Here is a 23259-nt window from a genome sequence, read left to right as displayed (position 1 = left end):
GTTATTTTGCTTGCCATCAAGGTTCAAATCCCTTTACATTTGAAGCCTCAACAATTCATAGCTTTGGGTAAAAGCATTTACCCCTCTTTTAAAAAGACTATTGTCCTCAATTAAGGCAACCGTGTGCAATTTTCTCATGAATTTGTAGGTATAACCTCTTTGTTTTAATGTATTTATTAAGTATCATTAAGGTAATTCATTATCTCTAAATTGTACTCTATGTAACTTTATTCATTCATTTATTTTGAAGGTTTCTGTCAAGTTTGATTCCCAATGTTTGCAAGAAAGAGTTTTTCTTCTTTGATTGTAGATGCTTGATTTTTGGTAAACTTCCACATCTTTTGTGTGTGTTTATACTTGTTGTAAACAGTTTTAAGTCTTGTTTTTTTCCTTATGATAATAACCCTTGTAATTCCACTCATTTTGAGTTAATTTAGGCCTCAAATGGAGTTGCCTAGCTCAAGTTATGAAGGAAAAGGTGGGGTTTTTCAGGGCGACAACACGTTATGATTAGAAAACTTCCCAAATTGGGCTTTTTATTGGAAATTGTACAAAATAAAATTATATTTGAAATTTTAAATGGATTTTTGCATCTATCTTAAAAGTTTAGTTAGCTGATTCTAAGTTTGATTTGACCATAGTTTTTAATGTTTTATGAAAATTAGCCTTTTAAAGTCTATTTTCATGTTACTTTATTAAAAATTATAAAATTTTATTAAATTTAACTACACAAGACATTATAGATGCATAAAGGTGGGGTTTTTATAACTTAAAGCATATACCAACTTGCAAAACATCTATTTAAACTCCACTACCAATAAATATAAGTCCTACATGTATATAAGTGGACTTTTTAAAGGCAATAACATGTTATTTTCACTTAAGTGCTTGTAAGTAGGGAATTTGAACCCAAAAATACATTATATTTCACTTTTAAAGTTTATTAATGTGTTTATTAACTTGAGTCAGTGTTAAAATGCATATTGGTGGGGAATTTGAACTCAAAAGCATGTGTTATTCCTCCCCAAAAGCATGTCATTACTTTTTTCTACAAGAGGTTTTTGATATGTTAATTTGTACGGTGGGATTTGTGGACTCCGAAACACGTGCTTTTCACCCCAAAATGCATGCCATTAGTTATATTTTCTTGCAAATGCATAGAGGTGGAAATTTTTAAGTCAAAAACACATGCGTTTGCAATTGAAAAACACATTATTGCTTATCTAACATGCATTTTAAACCAAAAAGCATATGGGTGGTGATTTTAGACCCAAAAGCACACATTTTCACCTCCAAAAAAAGTGTCTTAAGTGATTTTATAACTAAAAAACATAAGGGTGGCAATTTTTCCTTGAAAAGCACATGCTTCTCATTCCTAAAAGCATGTATTTACTTCATTTTGCAAGCATTTTGAAGGGGTGGCAATTTTGGCATGAAAGCACATGTTTTTGGCACAAAAATGTGTCTTTACTCATTTTTACAAGACTTTATGTTTGTGCAAGCTTAGGTGCCAATTTTTAGCTCAAAAGCACATGTTTTTGACTTGTGAAAACCACCATTTTGGGATTTTTCATGAAAAACAAGATTTGCAGCATTAAATCACTCATAACTTGGGCAATACTTGGGGGTTTTTAAAGATCTTTAGGTTATTTTTGAATGAAATTGTCCAAGGATCATTCCTAGCTATTCAAAAGTGGAGTTTATAGAGGTTTTTGCTCATTCCACAACCCATCTAGGGTACATTTTTGCCCAAAAATGCCTTAGATTTGAGCATTTCTTTCCATCAAATCATCAACTATTTGGCTCAAGGTAAGCTCTAAAGAATTTCCCATCATTCTTAGTTTGCATACAACTCTTTCAAGTTACATATTATGCTTTGGACACTATTTTCAATATGCTTTGCATATTGCACATTGCTTGGTCAAAACGGTTGCTAAAATATTACAATTGTAATCTCTAAGTTCCTACACTTCGCAAGCTACGAAATTTGACTCAAATTTGGCAAAGATTCAGTGAAGATTTGAAGTCTATTTAACTCTCCAGTTTGTAATCATTCTAAATCCAAGAAATCTCTTTGGAATCAATTTCAGATTCTTTTGTAAGAGATTAAAAGACTTCTTCCTTTGCTTCTTGAAAAAAAAGGTATGATTCTTTGTCATTTTCATAGGGTTTTGTTGTATACATTGGTTGTCTTGTTTATGCAAGTCTTGTTATTTCAATTTTCAGATTTACTTATTGTATATGATGTGCTCCTTCTATTTTCCATCTAAATTCTCCAAGTTGCATGTGCAAGCACTTCATCTTGCTTGTACATGTGGTTGGGATTTAAAATCCCGTTCTTGAAAAACATCCTCATAAAGTGAATTCATTTACCACAAGCTTTTGCTTCCAAAAATCTCACTTTCATACTTGCATATACTTCATTCACATTTTGCGTACCACTACCACATGACTTAAAATTCATGATGGTGGTGGTTGCTTGCATGTGCTTGCACGTTTAATTTTCATTATAAGTAAGTGTTCTTTCCATTCATTTTTATGCATTTCCCATATAGCACTATTGCTGTCCACACATGCTTCCATGTTTGAAAAACCCATTTTTGGGTATTCCATTATAAAAATGCATGTTTTTGAGCTCAAATTATTGCATACGTTTGCTGTTCCAATAACTTCTAGGCATACATTCCATAAATTAGTCTCATATTCGGCACTTGAATGCTAAAAAAATTATCATGGATCCCCCTCTTGAAGATATACTTATGTTGTGGAATTTCTCGTCACAGATGCTTGTACATACACACTTGTCATGACAGAGGACGTCACTCCAAGTAGAGGTAAAGACAGATCAGTATCAAAACTCCATGCCTCCACAAGTCACTTCTTATTGTGAAAGCGTCAAGGACACTAATATCTCACACTTGGATATTGAGGATTTCTTGAAAAGGGTAGATGATGCATCCGCAATTGATATGATGTATATCAAACAAAGTGTCATTCATCTAGTTTCAACTCTCTTTGGCTGCTAATGAGCCTGAGTTCATATTTGCTTGCGCTAAGAATCTGGATATTCCATCGAGAACAATGGGAAATCAAGATGGGAAGACCATCATCAGTTTGGATCCAGAAAGGATCTTTCGAGTTCCACTTGCTCTGTCGGTGACTAACATCGCTAAACAAAAAGCCTTGGAGAGATGGAACAATGGTATGGCTGAATGTAGTAGGTATGTGAATGTCAATTGGTTAGTAAACAAGAGGCCAAATCTTGTTCGATGGCCAAAGGGCATGCGTCATTCTGACTTCAAGGAAGGAATCAATGATTTCATCACTTTACTTAGTCAAATTACCGGACTTAAAGAATCCAATGTCTTTGAGTCATGGATGTGCAAGTATATCTCTCTCATCGTTCATTCAAAACAAACCAAAATCTTTTGGGGACAGGTAAGTGACATGTTATTGGGGTAGTTGTCCCAACTCTCTTTGATTGAGACCTTTCTATATGAACTCTTATCTAGTACACATTGATGCTGCCTTGGGTTCATTCTCGGGCCTATCTACCAGGGGTGGTTGCATGACAATGCCAGTGTGGGAGTACTTGACCATCTCACCTTGAGATCCAATCACATGCACTACGAAGGGTACAAGATGCCTTCTTTGGGCATTATATGTGCTATTTCAACAAGGAGTTGACAAAGAAGCAAGTGTTCGATGAAGCATGAGAAAAGGTGAATGAATATGATTCTCTTCCTGTAGTTTTCCAACTTTACCTACATCAGAGTTGGTTATTTTTGAGACGAGTTATACACTCTTCCACAGTCTCCTACCAACAAGATCATTGTATGTAGTTAGAAAGGCAATTGATGACGGTACAATCATACCAATCTTCTCCACATAGGCCAAGTATTGGCATTTCATTAAAGAATCCTTTGAAAATTAGCGGTTATTGACTGGACACAATGCCAATGGCCAAGAACATGGAGCTTGAATTACAAAGGATCACTTCAAAGAAGTTCATGGCATTGGCTTTCTTTGACTGATGAGAAATGAATGGTAAAATCAGAAATTCATAAATTCACGTTCATCACCTTGAGAACATTTGGTTTGATTTACGCACAGAGATTAATATCCCGTCAGATGGATTATTTTCAGTTGACCCATACGCAAATTGTGGAACTCAATCTTGCAACAATCTGTATTGGGGTTGAAGATGATGATCAAGTCCTGGATCCAAAGTACATTGAGCATCACCTCGATGGGCTTCCTATCCTATCTCCAGCTTATTCATCCAAGAAAAGCGTCTCCATTTGGGACTATTTTCAGCCTATTCTTGCTAACACAAACATTTGGTTGAAGAAAAGAGGGTTGTAGCCCATAAAGGTGAAGTGTGGAAAAGATTTTGATTCTTTCGGTCTAATCAATCTAAGGGTTGAAATGAGAGCTAAATAGAAAGATGACAAAATCTTTGACGACAGCCATTCCAAAGCTCACCATCAAGGGTAACAAAGGTAAGGGATGGGTGCTTGAGGTGAAGTCCATTGAAGCTTAGAAGGTTCACATTGTTCTTAGCCATGGTGAGCTTTCTCCTCTGCTGAGAAAGTGCTCTCGAAATAAACTTCCTCCAGAAGTCTTGGTTGCAAGCATCCTTCTTGATTCTGCACCAGCCTCGAATGAGTTGGTGGATTCACTCTTGCATGTTGCCATATGCACTTCCTTTTGAGAAGGCACCATTCCATGATGATCCAACTCAAATCACATTGGCTAACCTATCTCTTCAGTTGCTCATACGGTCCTAATAGTGGAGCAATATCACAACTTTGAGAGTGTGTTTAATGCATGTACCATGTCTATCCCAAATGTTGTGGTTCCTTCCATGGCATTAATGGATACTTCATCGGCACAATTTGAGCAATTCATGGAAGAGGTTACACATAGCAGCCCAACTCCAATGGCGATTATGTTTGAGGCCCCATCTATTGTAGCTACAGTTGCATAGGTTAATATGGTATCCACTTTAGTTACCACTACTACCATGGATCCTCTTCCTTTACTCTTCCTCCTCAGCTCACCAAACTTACTCAAAACAAGGAGGAACTCCTCAAGACCATGATTCCGTGGTTGCAAAGGCCAAGGTTCCTAAGACTATGAAGGCCAAGGTAGTATCAAGGATCGTGGTGAGTGCTGATAACACCAAATATGCAGAGGTAGTTGAGCTAATGGAAACCAATGATTACAAGTTCACCATCATTAAACTTGGTAAGCAATCTCGCTTAGCTTGTTAGCAAGAAGCACATGATGCTCTTAGCACGCTCACACAAAAGAATGATAAGCTAAGGGAAAGGAAGAACAAGCTTAAGATGGAGAATGCTAGATTGTAGGACATTATTGAGAAGATGAAGGCCTCTTCCCTAACAGTTGAATCTTAGGAAAACATATATACAACTTTGCCCTATGAAATTCACCAGAAATTTTACCTCCTTCCACAAAAAACAAGAGAAGTCTCTTCAAATCTTTGTGCAAAGCAAATCCTAGAGATTTTCAGATTTTGAATGATTGCATAAATGAGAGTTAAATAGACTTTGAATCTTGACTCAATCTTTGCAAAATGAATGCATTCTTGAGTCAAAATTCATACCTTGCCAAGTGTAGGAAGTTGGAGATTTAAAATGTATCAAAATAGCAACCATTTTGACCAAGCAATATACAATATGCAATGCATATTAAACATGGTGTCTAGGACACCAAATACAACTTAAAAAGAATGGCATACAAGCTGCAAATGATAAACAATACCCAAGAACTCACCTTGGAAGCAAATCCATCTGGATTTGATGAAGAAAAATAGCTAATAATGGGCCATTTTTGGGCAAAAATGTGCCTAAATGGGCTGTTTTGTGACCAAATCCTTTCAAATTTGCACTTTTGATGAGCCAAAATTGATCCTTGAGAGATTTAATGCCAAAACAACCCTATTGGAGGCAAAAATCATTAAGTTTTGGTGATGAATCTTGTGATTCTTTGCTCCAAAATCCTGTCTTTGTTTAAAACGCCCAAAATAAGTGGTTTTTGAAAGTAAAAAAAACTCATGCTTTCCTCTCAAAAATTGCCAACCAAGCTTGCTTGATCAAAAACACATGTAAAAGTGAGTGAAGATGGGTTTTTAAATGCCAAAACACGTGTTTTTGCTCTCCAAATCCCCACTTTATGAGTTTCTAGTGCAAATGAAAGTAAATAAGAATGCAAAAGCACAAAAGATGGGTTTTTAAATGCCAAAACATGTGCTTTTGCTCTCCAAATCCCCACTTTATGAGTTTCTAGTGCAAATGAAAGTAAATAAGAATGCAAAAGCACATGCTTTTTCCTTTAAATTCCCCACCATTATGAGTTTCTACTTGTAATATGTTACATCCCAAATTTTAACCTATTTAAAATAAGCCTATAGCCATTGTTTGGTTAGTTAAAACTATCGAATGTTATGATCTTGTGAAGTGGAAATTATGGTTAACTATTTATTTCATATGAAAAGGACTTGTTAGTTGATTCGTTATCATCTTGTGAAATGAAAATTACTATGCTCCACGGGGACGCGTTTCCTGCCTCTGTACCCTAGTACCCGTACCGGGTACGAAACGGGGACGCGGGTACGGATTTTGGCCGTACCCTGCGACGTCCCTTTTTTGAAGAATTCAGAAACGTCCCCGAAACGGCCAATTTTTTTGGGCAGGAAACTTGGGGACGGCCAGCAGTATCGGGGACAGTTTTGCCGTCCCCTATCCGTCCCCGAAACTGCTGGCCGTCCCCTTTTTTCCAATCAATCTGGTAAAGGCAAACCATCCCCAAAAAAATATTTTTTCCTAATTTTTGTTGTTCGTGTGGCCCCTAGTCATCTTAAAGACATAATAACAATATGCAACCCATATTTGGTCCATTAAAACACTAACTCTTCTACTTATTTTTCGATTTAACATACTTGCTAAGAGGAAGGAAAAAAACATAAGAGCAGTAGCAGCAATGAGCAAAGATTGTGTTTAGTGAGGCAAGACTGCGTTCGGTATTTACTATTTACCAACTATTTTAGTTGGACTTCTCTTTATTTCATTCTGATTTCAGCATGATACTTGAAGCCTTTAGGCATTTTAATTTTTGCTATATATGTATGTGATATTGTTATAATGGAAGCACTTAGTATTTGCCATTTGATAATATTCCATGTATTTATCTTCTAAAATGTCTATGGTGAATGGTTTATCAATGTTATGATATACATATTTGAATTTTGTCTCTATAGTAAAAAAAATCCCCTATGTTTTTAATCGCCGTCCCCTGATGTCCCGTCCCCTAAATTTTGGCTTCGACCCGTACCCGTACCGGAAACACGTCCCCGTCCCCTAAAACGTCCCCGTCCCGGAAACTCCGTGGAACATAGGAAAATTATGGTTTACTATTATCTCATGTGAAAAAGATTATCATGTATACTTATTTATTATTAATGATGGTTAGCCGTTTTTACAGTTATCAATTATTATGTTCTTGATATTTAGATTTAAATGGAGGAAAATGTTATTATTGTGGAAATGTTGCAACTGTGGTTGCAGGAGTAGATGAAGGGGAGAAAGTAGTGCTAAACGAGATTCAAGGAATGGGGCACTATTTTAGTCCATCGTCAAACCATCAAGTATGGACTCTAACTACCTTGATAAAGGATTTAACGGCTAGGCAACAAAGTACACCTTGGACAATCATGAGCTATTTGGTCAATCTTTTATAACAAAAAAACATTTAATAATCATGATAAGAACAATTACCTCTCTCTTGCTTTGAGACCTCGGAAGTGATTAATATTATGAATTTTCACACACACACACATATATGTATATGATATCACCATGATACTCGGATGATATCTATTTATCATACCTATGCGCGCGCGTGTGTATATATATATATATATTTGTGTCTGTGTGTGTATGTGTGTGTGCATGCGTTTGTGCGTGTGTGTATATAAAGAAAATATGATGTTAGAAATAAATCAAATGTAATGCACACGTATATAGATATATGCATACATATAGGTATGATTATAGATATAGCAAAATAGCATGATTTAATATGTGTGTGTGTGTGTTTCTTTTTAAAACAACAAAAACATTATCCGATTCCTTATAACTCCTCTCGTGAGTGGAGACCACCTTCAAGATTGGCATTAACTTTTAAATTTTTGAATTTCGAAGCCTACTTGGAAACCAATACTCTTTGAAACCAAATTCTTTCAAACCGATATTCCTTATAAACTCTCACGTCTGCAGGTAGCCGAAATATAAGGAAATCATATTGTTATCATGCTGCATCTCAGAACAGATTTGTGTTCTTCCTTTCTATCTTACTTTCTATTCTCTTCTTTCCCTTTTCTATCAGTATCTTAGTCTTGGGGAAAAGCTTTGTTGCTGAATTGATTGCCATCAACCGAACTAGTATCATTACAGGTTATGGATACTCACGGTCAACCCTTCTTTCCATTCTATGTTCTCATTAATGCCATTAAACATCTGTTTCATCGTTATGAAGATAACCATATTAAATGTTGCAGATACCATGAAACGCAACTATGTTTTAGTATGGAAATAAATTCAAACATGTTTCAAGCTCTGTTACTTTATTGACTTCTGAATCACAACTCTTTATATGCTGATCACATAACCATAGGGACGGCTTATAGTTCCCTTGTCACATATTCTTAATTATATTTTGCATGAGTATTCTTGTATGGAATTTGAGATCAAAGTTATGACATTCTGTCTTGCACACTCGTATTTGTTGTATATCAACTGTGGCATGAATTAGAAAATTGTTCAAAGAAAACTATATGATAAAGATCACAATATTAATAGTAGTCTCCTGGGATGCACCCAAGGCTAGTGAAGCCAGTGTGAATGGGTGAGGAGGAGAGGATTCCTCTAAGGGAAAAACTATTATGATCAGAACTCTAATGCATTAAATCATCTTAAAAGAAGTTGCTAAACCCAGGTCAGCTCATGATTGTCCAATTTGAACTCTATTGTCAAGTCGAGTGGTGGTGATCGGGCTACTCATTTGCCCATCTAAATCCTTGGCCAAGGTAGATTAGAGGCATGCTTGCCTAATTGGATCACAAAGAAGTCAGTGGTGTCAGTTGACAGAGAGAAGGTTAGTAGAGGTATATCCTCAACCTTGTCTGTTGCTGAGTAGACACTCTAATAGTAGTATGCTCAAAATGACTGGACTATAGTGCCCCAAGCCTAACTTAGGGTAGGGAGGGCCTTTCTCGTAAGAGATGGTGTGGGGAAATGATAAGGTCCACGGTTGGGAGGTTAAGCCTATGTCAATGCTTCTCCTCTTCTCTGGATGTTGAGGCTTGCACAACACATCGATAGTTCAAAAGCATATATGAATTCTAAAATTTTTATTTACTTTTATGTATACTCGTCAATGTAGATTTCGTTTTTGGTTCTTTTCTAAATGTATGATAGAAGTTAGTTATGAAAGTTAATCTGTTATCATTTGTATGAAATAGAAATAGCCGTTGTTTTGAATTATAATACTTTCAAATTTCAGTTACATGATCATTTCCAAATTGATGTTACTTTATGTCATATCGTTTTGATCATTCAGTTGTAACCCTAGGGTAAGTTATCTAGTTTTAGCTTAGTACAAATGATATGTTACCTAACCCTAGGGCATGATTATCTATTTTCAGCTATGTAAAATTCGTATGTTACATAATGAAAGTAATGATGAGTTTTTAGAATAGAAAACCATGCATTTTTCACTTCAAAAATTCCACCATACACTTTAGCATGTCCAAACACCTCTATTTTTTAGAATAGAAAACCATATGTTTTTCACTTCAAAAATTCCACCATATGCTTTAACATGTCCAAACACCTCTATTGGAGAACTATAGATGGGTCTTTAAGATGCAAAACACATGCTATTTAAAATACACATGCTTTTGGTGAAAATTCCTCACCGTTATGCATTTAAATCACAACTAATGGACTTTTTAAGTGTAATAACATGTGCTTTTGGATTCAAATTTCCCACTTATAAGTACTTAAGTGATATAAAAATGCATTATTGCCTATAAAAGGTCCACCTATATGTATTTAGGACTTATATTTCATTGGCAGTGGGTTTTTCATAGGCGTTTTGCATGTCGATATATGCTATGAATAATAAAAACCCCACCTTTATGCATTTTAAATGTCTCATTTAAATAAATTTAATAAATAACTATAATTTTCAATAAAGTAACATGAAAATAGATTTAAAAAGGCTAATTTTCATAAATTATTAAAAACTATAGTCAAATCAACTCAAAATGAACAAAAAAATTGAAATGGATATCAAATTCACTTTAAATACTAAACAAAATTTATTTCGTGCAATTGCCAATAAGAAGCCCACTATTGGAGGATTTTTTAACATGATGTGTTATCACCCTAAAAAATCCTACCTTTTTGTTTATAACTTGAGCTAGACAACTTTGTTTAAGGCCTAAGTCAGCTCAAAACAAGTGGACTAGGGACTATTATCATAAGGGAAAAAAGAAGATTAAACACAACTAATAAGAAAGGTAAAGAATGAAGAAAAGATGCTTGTAGTCAGAGAAGAAAAACTCTTACTAACAAGCATTGAAGATTTAACTAGTCAGAAACCTTCAAAAAGAATACAATTCCCAAATTCCAAGAAACAAGTCAAGCAATTATAACATCATAATAAAATCCATTTCTTGGGGAGCTTTTATATTTCCTCAATAAAGTTTGAAGAGGCATCTCAAACAAGTTACTTTAATTACTTATAAAATGGCTTTGCATTGATTTTATAATATTAACTCATAACCTCCTCACTTTACGTGTACAATTAATTTAATAACTTAATGCACTTTAATAATGTCTCATGACCTCAGAGGCTTTTGGAGAACCCTCTGCTCTGAATTTCTTGAAGGAGGAGGTTGTGCATTGATTTAGCAATGTTTGTTTGCATGCCCAATTTCCGTAGTATGGGCTATGGGTGATGGGTGTGTTACTGTTTGTAAATCTGGTAATGAGTGGCTTACTGTTTTGGGTTTTTGGTCATCGCCACAAAGTGGCTTTTTGCATGTAATGAAACTTTTAAATTAATGAAAACTTCTTTATTACCGATAAAAAAAATGTCTCATGGCCCCTATTTACTTTATAATGGGCTTTATAATAAATTATTAATGAAGTTCACTTATTAATAATTTAATAACATGAACTTGTGCCATCCAATTTAAATCCTTAATTCAACTGGAAGTCAAGGGAACCATTGCATATGCCATGACCAGGTGCCCTATAAAAAAAGCAACTCTGCAAAATTGAATTACAATAAATAGTGAGTTCCTGAAGATGCTCAAGCTAGAGGTGTCAAATTTCAACACTATAACATAGCTTCTGCCAACTAAGATTCTCTAACTGAGCGTACAAGGGCCAATGATATGCTAATCTAAACCACAAACTGCATCATCTCAAAATGGGGACTTTACAGTCCACCCTCCACGTAATTGCTTGTCCCAAGACAATTTGAAAAACAAAATAACACACTCGTCCACCCAGATCCCAAGGGTAGAACTGTGTAGTGTCCCTGCTAATATCAACTAGCTCCTAAAACACCAAAATCAGAATAACTGATAGTGCCTTCTGAACCAAATCAATACCAACCACTGGTGTCACAAGAAGAAACAACTCAAAGGGAATGAACTCAGAAAGCTGACATAATTTACTTCCGAAAACTGCACAGGATGAATTGTCATACACGCTATCTAATACACGTGCCACTGAACTGTACATCTAAAAGAGATCATGCACATAAGGATAAAATGAAAAAATATACGCACTTCTTAGCATGTACAGCCCTAAAAAATCCTCGACAAAATTTGTCAAGAAACCTAATGCACTGGTAGATTCCCAAACATCATGAGCACTCATCTCAAAAGTGTGATGAATATCAACCTCAAAAAGCGGATTGCGATATGACCATACAAAATCTGCCTCAAGCAAAGTATAGTTCACGAAGTGAACTCCACTACTGTACTGATCTGAACTGTACACCCCTGAACTATCAGAGTCACGACATGTGTCATGCTCCTCATCTATCACCTTGCCCTGTGAAAAATCATTACAATACAAATTTTCTAGTTTGTAATCAACATTGTGATAAGGGGCTGATTCAACATCACTCACTGGTTGATAAGTTTCAACATGTGTGCCACCAACTTTATACACATCAGCATCAAAGATACTGTTGTTATGTACCTCATAGGATGGTTCAAAAGACACTGCATTAACTACTGATTTGAAAATGTCTTTGCACACTTCTTCCAGGGTATAGCTACACATCCATCCAAAACCCAACCCTGGGACTCACTGCCACACAATATTTTTTATTGATTTATCTTCCAAGGTCTGATTTGTAAAATCAGATCTGTTGCGGCTTGAATCTGCATCATATAATTCATTTCTAGCACCCAAATTTTGAGTGTCAACACTAGGGAACTCCATACATCCATCATTTAGACACATAATGGTTGTTATCTCATGAGTAGGCTCAAGATTATGACTGTTGTTATAAAAATCAGAACTATTATCAGTGCTGATAACAACTCTTTGGGTGATAATAATATTTGCTTCATCCTCAAATTTCACCTTCTTTTTCTTTTGTGATGTAGAACCCTTAATAATGGATGCCATATACCGTGCTAATTTGTCTATGGTTGTCAGGTGTAAAAGTAATTCTCCCATCATTTCCTGACTTTGTCTAAGCTTCTCTAATTATTTCATCATGGCATTTGACTGGTTCTAGGAAATAGTCATGTTATTCAACTATACCTTCAAATCGCAGCTGAAACTTACCCAACAGGTTGGCACGAAACCCTCCTAAAAAAGCTAACATGCAATCACAAGTACTAAGATGCAATAATTGACACCACACAGCCACCACTAAGATTTGACATGCAACCACTAAAACTGACATGAAAGTGTTGACCACTAACTTGTGAAGGTGTAATTAAATTTTACTAATTATACTTAAATTAAGTTTACTTAGGATAATGCATTTTCATTTTAGTTGTAATGTAGACACCTAGAAATTTGCATTCTATTTGAGCACATGGTGTAGAAGAAATCCACTTGCACATAGTTGTTGTCTCACACCTTGTTGCTTGTGAGCTCCACCTTTGTGTTCTTATCACATCATCCTCTCATTGTTGCATATCCTTTGTTATACAAAGGAGGATGATCCACCTTTAGTGGACATGTGATTACACCTTGCATAGTTCATAGGTTATCTCTATCATCACTCCTAGTCATCTTGCATTGCCTATATATCCAGGCACATCTAAATATCTGAATCTGAACATTTAGGCTATTGAGCATTGTACTCAAGATTATTATTGACTTAATCAATTGATCATTTTGCCTATCTCTCTTGTGTTATCTCTTGAGCTTCTAGATCTTGGCATTACATTCTTTGCCTTAGACATATTCTTGTATGGTACCAAAGCTTGAGGCAGATTCTTACATGGTATCAAAGCCATAGTGCGTTCATTGCATAGCCATTGGAGAGCATTTTGCTTCATCTTTTGGAGGGCCACGATTCAGATCTAGGATCAACATTCTTGTAGGAGTGTCTAGAGAAAGATCGAACCTCACCATTGCATCTAGGTGGCTATTCCAGTGAATCTTGACTATATATTTGCCTATATTACATAAAATTCAAATTTGAGGTAAAATTGTTTTGCGAATTGGGCTTGGACAGCCCAATTTGCAAGTTGGTAGTATAGATCCAAAAAAAATTATTCAAAAAAATTATTTCAATTTTTTTTTGTTCGGATCTTTGTAATTTTTTCTATCATTTTACATTGTTTTGGCCAAATTGGCCTTTGGATTTATGTGTTAGTTGTAGTGCAGTCAAATAGAGTGGAACCACGATAGACCACCTCAAGCTAGCAAACAAAGCTCCACACATTTGACATTATTTATTTTGATAATCGGGTGTCATTATTAATTTATTAAACAAAGAAGGTATCATTGATTTGGTGAGTGTGGGACTAAATCCCACACCACTGCATGCCTCTCCTCTCAGTTGACCACCAAAACTCCAAAATTGCAGTTTGCCCAACCTTCGAGCAAGATCCTCCTCTTTGGTCCATCTGATCTACATAGAGAACCTAAGTAGTACAAGGGACACAACCAGAAACGAGATCTGAGAAGTCTTGCTTGCCTGAGTCACCACCAAGCATCGCCAATAGCACGACATTTACATCATCCATACACAGTTGAACAGGCCCATGCTCCCAACCATTGATTGGATCATGCAGATCGGCGAGCCCACCTTGGCACACGCGCACGTGGAGGCATCTAAACCTGAGTTAGAAGCTCGGCTCCTAGCAAGCAATCATCGATCTAATCTAACAAGGGTCACGTTAGATCCAACATTGGAGGCACACTCTGAGCGCACATTAAACCACCCATCTCAGCAACAATCTTCTGCACAAGTGGGATCATTGACCACATTACTCACCACGAGTTGTAGATCGTTGTTTCCAAGTGCGAGTAGTGATCCAGGTGGATCTAGAAAAGCCAAACATTTTACATTCTCAAAATCTCTCTAATTTGGCATCATTACAAAGAGCTCATAAAATTGGACCTGACGCAATTTGAGTGGGGTCAAAAGAGCTCATATGCAAAAATTATGCTTGGTCAAAGGTCTAGTCAAACTGGCGAGCCAAAGGTTGATTGAAAAATGGTGAAATTTTAGTTCTCTCCATGCAAAAATTATGCCAAGTAGCACTCATCGCGTTGATTCCAGAACTATTTTCGGTTTCGAATACAAAGTCCATATGCAAAATTTATGGCTGGTCAAAGTTACCTAAGAAAAGGGTTGACTAGATGACATCAGCAGCCTAGTCAACATCTTGATCCAATTACATGGTGATACATGGAAGTCAAGAAATGGTGAGGTAGTAGTCAAAAATGTTCACAAGATAGTTTTACGTGACATCTACATGGTGTTTAATGTGGACTAATCGAGTACTAACATGTCACTCAAAGCTATCCAAGAAAAGGGTTCACTAGATGACATCAGCAGCCTAGTCAACATCTTAATCTAATCACATGGTGACACATGGAAGTCAAAAAATGGTGAGGTGGTAGTCAAAAATGTTCACAAGACAATTTTACATGACATCTACATGGTGTTTAATGTGGACTAATCGAGTACTAACATGTGTCACAAGTAGACAAATTACAAGGTGGAAGATAAGCAATTTAGCTGTCAAAATCATTTTATGGGTTTTGAACCCATAACCTCCCTTCTCCAATCTCCCTAGGCTACCATTACACCATTTGTGTGATCAATAACTATTTTGGGCAGCGTCTTCTTTTTGTTGATATTAGTGCAAATAAGACAAAATACATTAAAGACAAAGCAGCTCATGTGGGAGTTTGAACCCATGACCTCCAACAAGGGCGCCAATAAACCCACCAATGCACCAAGATTGTGCAAGGTAGCGCACTTTCGACCAACATACAGAATAGAGATCGAAATGGCCGATCCAGCCAATCGACAGTTTGCAGATCAAACATCGGAATTAGTAAGTTTGAGCTCCGTCTTTGACTCCATTCAAGATATTAATGTTGAAGAAGATGTTGCACAGTCTGAAGCTTATTCTATGCCTCATGAACGTTTTAAGTTGCTTGTAAAGAAGTGGAACGAAATCTATAGTGATTTAGGATTGTTAGCGTATAAGTCCAAAACCATCTGCAAGCTCATAGAACTACAAGTAGTTGTAAAGAATGATGAACCTCATAGCTTCATAAATCTGTTGTCTAGCAAAGATATTCAAAATCTGGTCAAGCAAGCTAAAACAAAGAATGGTTACAAGTTGTGTCACAAGGTTCGCCGAATTTTCGGCTCCAAGTTCGAAATTCGGCGAACCTAAAAATTAAATGAAAAATTCGTGAAAATTTGTCTCAAATTCGTGTGTGTAGACTGTAACCATGAGTGTCGGTCATCGCGTCTGTAGATTATAACCATGAGTGTAGGTCGTGGGTTACAAGTCATCCAAACTCTCTACTTTCCTGTCTACTTTTAAGGCATTAACTTCTCTGCTTCTTGGTCGCCTTCAGCGTCTCTTGAATGCCTTGCAAGTTTGCAACGAACGACATCTGAAACGAACTTGGCTTTCATTCCTCTCCATTGGTGAAGGCGTGTGAAGAAAACTCTTTCCTCTCCGTCGGCGGTTCGGGAATGATTAAATTGTATTTAACTTTTTAATAATGTTAAGAGATTATTTAATTTTAGGTTTTGGTTAATAGTTTTAGATTTTAATTATAGTATGTTTAATATTTTATTATTTTGAGATTATTTAATTTTAGATTTAGTTAATAGTTATAATTTTATATTATTGTATGTTTTGTTATTGTGATTAATTTTATATTATTTGTTAAAAATTGTGAACAAATTTATATTATTTGCTAAATATTAAAATGTAAAACATGTTAATATTATTTTATATTATATAATCATAAATAGTATATATTTATAATTAAACATGTAAATATTATTTAATTTTATCAATTATTAAAATATATAATAATAAAAATAGCATATACTTATATTTTTTTGAAAATTACATTAAGGCGAATTTAATGTTGAATTTTTTTCGATATTTTTGACTTGTCGAACTTCATCTGAATTTCAAGGTCATCGAACTCGAACTCGAACTCGAACCTTGTGACTTAGGTTACAAGTACTTGCATATAGGTAGCATAGTGGCCGGTATTGAACCCCTGTATCGGAAAGGTATTCCCGCAACTGTCATGATGACATTGCTTGATGTTAGACATAACCGATACTGTGATATGTTAATGGGAGGTATTTCTGCTCCCATGGCCGCTGGTGCCACAGCCTTTGATGTCATCCCTAACTTTGTCGTCGGTCTTTTGGATGACCATTTAGATAAAGTGTTAATGTTCCAATTTGGAACCCAGTACTTGAATATGAAGAAAGGTTCTAGAACACATGCCCTTTGGTTTGCCTTGTATAGCCGTTTGTTTAACACAACTGTCCCTGTCATAAAGGATCCCCGAGTTGATAAGTCTCAGAATAGATATTCTTTGTTATGGCAAACAGATGCAAAAGGTGCTCAGATCACTGAACCTAGAATATTACAATTAGCTAATATCCAAGTGCCAAGAGAATGGATAGTTGATATGAAGGCATTAAGACAGCTTGAAGGTCCAAGAAACATGACCAATATTGCCCATGTACAGGAAGATTATAATCAAGCTAGGATTTCATTTGCCCCTTCGCAAAGCTCATCCTCTGCTTCCACTCCTGCCCGTCAGTACTTGACTAGGAGTATGTCAAATATATCCAACTCATCTTCTGTACTTAATATGTCTCGACAACCGTCAATGCCTCCTTTGAGAACACCTCTGGTGCCTCCTCCTGTTGCGTCCACACCTCCACAACATTCACCTGTTAATACAGTGTCAAACCCATTATCTGCTCCATGCGAACACCCTCAGTTTATGGAACTTGACAATGGTGAAATGCAATGTACAAATTGTTCTTTTATTAGACCTAGATTTGTTAGAATGTTACTTTCTGGTCAACAGACCAATTTTGATAAAGATAGACTGCAAACACCAGAAGTCCCTACCTTTCATGACTTCTTGTTACATTCTGCTGATGATAAATATAGTATTCCTTGCTGGCCACAGCATGTCATTGCCTCTGGACAACCAGACGCTCCCACTCAAATCAAGATGCTTAACTATGCTAATCTCTGCATCCAAAAAGCCTTGTTAGTACAGCAGAACCAAATGCAAAAATTAGTTCAAATAGAATTAGCTGCTCAACAAGCCACTGCCAGCACCAATACTAATTTTCATACCATTATTGCTTCCCTACAAGCTCTTGAGTCTCACTTATCTCAGCAATTTGCCACTCAAATGCAGTCTGACATTACCAGTTTGCGTCAGAATTATCAGAGTTTTCGCCAGACTAGCGAAGCGTGGTGGACAGATAGTGTCAATCGTTTGTCCTCTTTGTCTACAACCACTCACCAGATCTCTGGTACAGCCCAAACGCTTACAACCACAACGCAAACTATTGCAAAGAAAATCTCAACCATAGAACAGACCACTACTCAGGTCCGCTCTCAGCAGCTTGCCGATACTCAAAATATCCATCAAACCCTGACGTCTGTAAAGGATCAAGTTGAGAATGTCATAACAAATAAACTAAGCCCTTTACCACAAAGCAGTTCAGCCCCTACTCGACTACCTAGCACTTTCCCTAGCTCACAGGCTGACCATCAGTGTTTACACTCTCTTCATACTGGTAAAGCTTTAGTTTTGCATGTACCTCCTCCAAAGCCACAAGAGTTTGATCCTGCAACTGGTACATGGAAACATGTCAATATGGTATCGCAAGATCCATATGATCAGTTATATGCTTTCAATGAAAATGTACCCCCGTACATAAATTTGGATACTTATGATCCAGTCAAAAATAAAGCAACATTAGATGCACTCAGAACATGGATGGACAACGCCATCTATGCTGCAAACATGACACCAGATCAAGCAATAAGAAAAGGTTTGAATGCTTTAACTGGCATTGCAAGAAGTGCCTGGGATAGTCTGCCAACAGACTATAAAGATGATTTGATCAATGTTGGTGTTACTACAGTCAGTAGTGCACTCTACCGCATGTTTGTTGGTCAACATGACAATGAACAGCATGCAGCCCTCAAAAAGTTCAAGGAAAATAGAATCTGTGACATGAGTAAGCTAGATGAGTACTGTAGTGATCAGTACACAAATTTCTACAGATCAGGCCAGACTAATAACAATGTCTGGATGTATAATACTTTTCTTGATGGCTTCCCTTTGCAATTACAATCCTACCATAGAGAGAAGATTCTCTTTAGTATTATGAACACACCAGAGATGTCTATAAATGATGTGACATTTCCTCAACTCTGCCAGTTCGTAAAAGAAATTAATAGTGACCTATGTACAGAAAAGAAAAACAGGAAAAAGAAAAAGGAAGTTTTGCCATACCTCAAAGCTGGTCTATGCCATTGCCAATCTACCTCTTATGGCTGTGACAAGCACAAGGAAAAGCATAAGTCATATAAGTCCTACAGATCAAATAAGGACTATGGTAGATCTTTTCCTAGAAATAAAAGGTTTTAAAAATGTAAGGTATTTCTAAGAAGAAAGGAAAAGGTCAGAAAAAAGGATTTTAAGCCAGTTTGCTATATCTGCAAAGGAGATCATTATGCCAACAAATGTCCTGATCGGCAGAAGAAAGGAAAGTGCGTCCACGCTTTGCAATCAGTTAATCTACTCAATGAACCTGTTACAGTAGTCACAGAAGGGTCAGATTCAGATGACCTTTGTATTGAAGATTGTTCCTCAGATAGTGAAGAAGAGATAATGCAAGTCATGCATTTAAGAATATCTGACAAGGAACATGTCTCTGAAGAAGAACCTGAACAGTTCTTCTCACCAAGTGAAAGTGATACTTCTGAAGTATCATTTTACTGCAATATGTATCACCGCTCAGATAGATTGATTGACCGTCATCGGTCTCTTACTCAAAGCAACCCCAATTGGCTGAAGTTAACTCCAGAGCAAGAACTTGAAAGAATTCAAGCCAGAAACAGTCAGTTGCTCCAACGAAAAGAAGACTTTCTCACTCCACACCAATATGAGAAAATCAAAAAAGAGTTAGCTGCTCTTGAAGAACAGCGTGACAGAATCCTGTTACAACAGCAAGAAGACGTCTTGCCTCTATATGATGAAGATGCACCTAGAAATGTTCCACTCCTCATGGGTACGCCCATAACCCACAAGGACAACAAGCCTTTGCCAAGGCTTCCAGAAAAGAATGGCTCTCTCAGCGCCTTGCCTTTCTGTATCAGGCTAAAGCTGATATTTTCAAAGAAATCAATCAAGTTCAGAAGGAACTAAAGGAATATGAAAGCAGTTCGAGTTCTCTCAGTGCTTTTGACAAGCTCCTCCTTGAATCTGAACAAGTCAAAGCTGAAGCAGCTCCAACCGAGGAATATACGGATCAAGATATTTCATATCTCAATCCTCCAGAAGATCATACATCCAAACAAGCCTTCGGTTATCAAAAAGGTATGCAAAATCCCTATCCAGCATTCCTGCTCACTGTTAAACTTTCAGGATTAAAAGCATATTAGTTGTGTGCTCTCTTAGATTCTGGTGCTGATTGTAACTTAGCCAGAAAAGAAGCTTTTCCTGCTGATTGTTGGATTCCCACACAGACTAGCATTCATTCTGTGACTCACTCCAATAATCATATTCGCTTTCAAGCACACATCCCACTACAATTTGCTACTCAAAGTTGTATGGTTACTTTTTTGCAATTTCCTGTAGAACAATATGATTGCATCATAGGCAGTCAAACCCTCCAACAATGGTCTCCTTATACAGTTGGACACCAAGGTACATATATTGATTTTCAGTTTGGAAGGGTCTCTCAAATTAATGAATTCCGCGCCTATGCCCCAAAATTGTCATTTCCACAGCTTGGTAAGCCTATTCCTCCTAATTCGCGTGTCTGGTTAGCCACGCAATCTCTTTCCACCCGAGGGGATTTAGCCGCAATTAAAGCCGATTTTGAAGCCGATTTAGCCGCAATCTCTTTCCTAACTGTCGATCGGCTGGATCGGCCATCTCGATCTCTATTCTGTATGTTGGTTGAAAGTGCGCTACCTTCCCTGCCTCTTAACGCCTTCACACGGCTACAACACGAGGACTTACTTCACGCTGAAGACCAGACAAAATCACGAGAGACACTAAACAATTGCATAAGATCAAACAAGGGGCATAACAAGAAAGAACATGGCTTTGATACCAACTTTTACTAGGAGTTGTGAATTGTGAACAAGATGTCATATATTGGTATTGATATTCGGAAGCTTATGAAATATTCACAATATACATCACGCGCTCATATGCGCAGTAGGACTAAATCAATTCTTCACAGTCTGATTTTTGATTTTCTCAAAGAGAAGAGAGCATACTCTCTATGCCAGAATGATTGCTTCAAACTTGACACTTCTTAAGGACCTAGGACTTCTAGACCAACTCTTAACTAGACAACCTCTGTCTAAGACTGAAGGAAGCTCATCCTTATATAGATGGAGAGACTTAGCTTCAGTTTACAATTGCTTCAAGTCCGACCATAGGAGGTGGACACGTGGAAAGTACTTTTGGCAGAAAGGAATCCCAAACAGGACCTCCACTAAGGGAAAGGAGGTGAACAGTAATATGGGATAAGAACACACCGACAACTTTATTACAAGAGCATCTTTTTGAAACGAGAAGGTTAACTCGACAGGTGTCAGTTTTACCATGGTTGACAGCCATTTCTCAGATTGGCTTACAAAGGTTGAGATGCCTTCGTCAAGTGACAACCCCACTTGATAGGTTTAAGATCCACGACTATGAGGGGAACTAGTTTCCCAATTCATGTAGTCTTCATCTTCAGTACTGGGTGAAGCAGATCTTCGTTCTTCCTCTAGCTGTTCTAGACGGTCTTCGATGGAATCTTCTTTCCAGAGAATACGTCGTGTGGCACGAATGAATGCAGTAGACAGACTTATATCTGGCGTGCGATTTTCTGGAATTGTTTCAAACTGTGTGAACAACCAAACTGGTTTTCGTTCTTGCACAAAGGAAGATAATGTCCTTAGTTCAATGGTGTCAGGTTGAGGACTAGAAGGACCGTAATTTGCAAATATTCCATGAGAGATTGGCATTGGTGTTCTGGATAAGAATTGAAGATGAAACAGATAACCATAATTAGTTGTCAATGGCTGCTGACTGTGTGCATGTGGGTAAAGGCCTAAAAAGAACTCATCAATCCTTGAGCGAAAATGATTTTGACTTGTATGTTGATTAGGAATGTGAGAGTTGCTAAGGAATTCTATAGGCCATTCATAGGATGAGGCATATGTGCCTATAGGACCTATTGCAGCAGATATCTCAGAATCAGCTTCACGGCAGGGATACTTGCTTATTAAAGAGTCTGTGAGAAGCTGGCGATTGGCTGCAAAGTGATACTGCCTAAGCTCATCATAAATGTGTTTTGTGAGCAGATAGGTGTCAACAATCTAGGGAGTATTGCAAACCATAGGATAGGTTTCTTTTCGTTCCATTATCATTCTGACATTTTGCTGATTAGCTTGTGTTGGTACAGGTTTAGGAGTAGGAGGTTCAAATCTGATCTGCACATACTGATCAAGTTGTTGAAGGCGAATCATATTCTGATCACGATGGTCTTCAGCGAGCCGACCACGTTCTTCTTCAATACTCATTCTGACTTGATCTTGATGAACCTGTTGGTTAGACAAATCAAGATGAAAATAAATATTATTATACAGATTGGTAACAATATCAGGAAGTGTTTGAGCAATAGGATTTGCTCGTGGGAGAGTATACTCATCATACTCCTGATCTTCAGTGAGAGCATTAACATGATATCCTTCACGACTGAAGAAGTCAGCAAGGACATTCTTTACACCTTCGACATACTCTGTCTCAAAATCAAATGTATCGAGGAATTGTGCCCATCTCAATAGGCGACCTCGAGCAACCTTGTGCTTGGACTCCTTAAAGAAACTCGATAAGTGACGTAAATCACTTCTGAGTAAGAAGGGTTTATCTCCAATAAAGAGCTGGAATTTAGTAAAAGCATTGATAACTGCTAACAACTCTTTATGAGTACTGTGGTAATTAAGTTCAGAACCTTTAAAGGCACCTGATTCATATCTTACCACTTCTTCTTTGATTTTTCCTTCATGTTCAACTTGTTCAAGCAACACAGCACCCCAAGCTTCATTGCTTGCATCTATCTGGACAATTTTTTTACCAGAACCGAGAATTCGTAATGGCGGGAGCTGCTGACACTGATCCTTAATCTGTTGAACAATGTGATCATGTTGTTCTGTCCATGGCGGAGCATTCTTTCTCAGGAGCTTGTTTAGTTCTTTGCGAGCTTCTGCTATCTTCTGATAATAACCTGCAATATAATTTACAAGACCAAGAAACCGTTGCAAGGACTTCTTGTCTTTCACTTCTACCTTTTGGATTGCAGTGAGCAGATGATTTTGTGGATACAAGCGTCCATTAGGCTCAATCTTGGTGCCAATGAAGATAA

General features: G+C 37.1%; 1 protein-coding gene across 1 annotated transcript in view; it reads right to left on the bottom strand.

The window, feature by feature from the left end:
- The window catches only part of LOC149551572 (ASC1-like protein 1), an 81826-nt gene that overhangs the window by 3734 nt on the left and 54833 nt on the right, over positions 1-23259 (bottom strand). The gene's annotated exons all lie outside the window — the stretch shown is intronic.

This window comes from Cupressus sempervirens, chromosome 6 (genome assembly GCF_028749045.1).
Source record: "Cupressus sempervirens isolate cs-2001-9-10 chromosome 6, ASM2874904v1, whole genome shotgun sequence".
Classification (NCBI taxonomy): Eukaryota; Viridiplantae; Streptophyta; class Pinopsida; order Cupressales; family Cupressaceae; genus Cupressus; species Cupressus sempervirens.
This window is presented reverse-complemented; position numbering and strand designations above follow the sequence as displayed.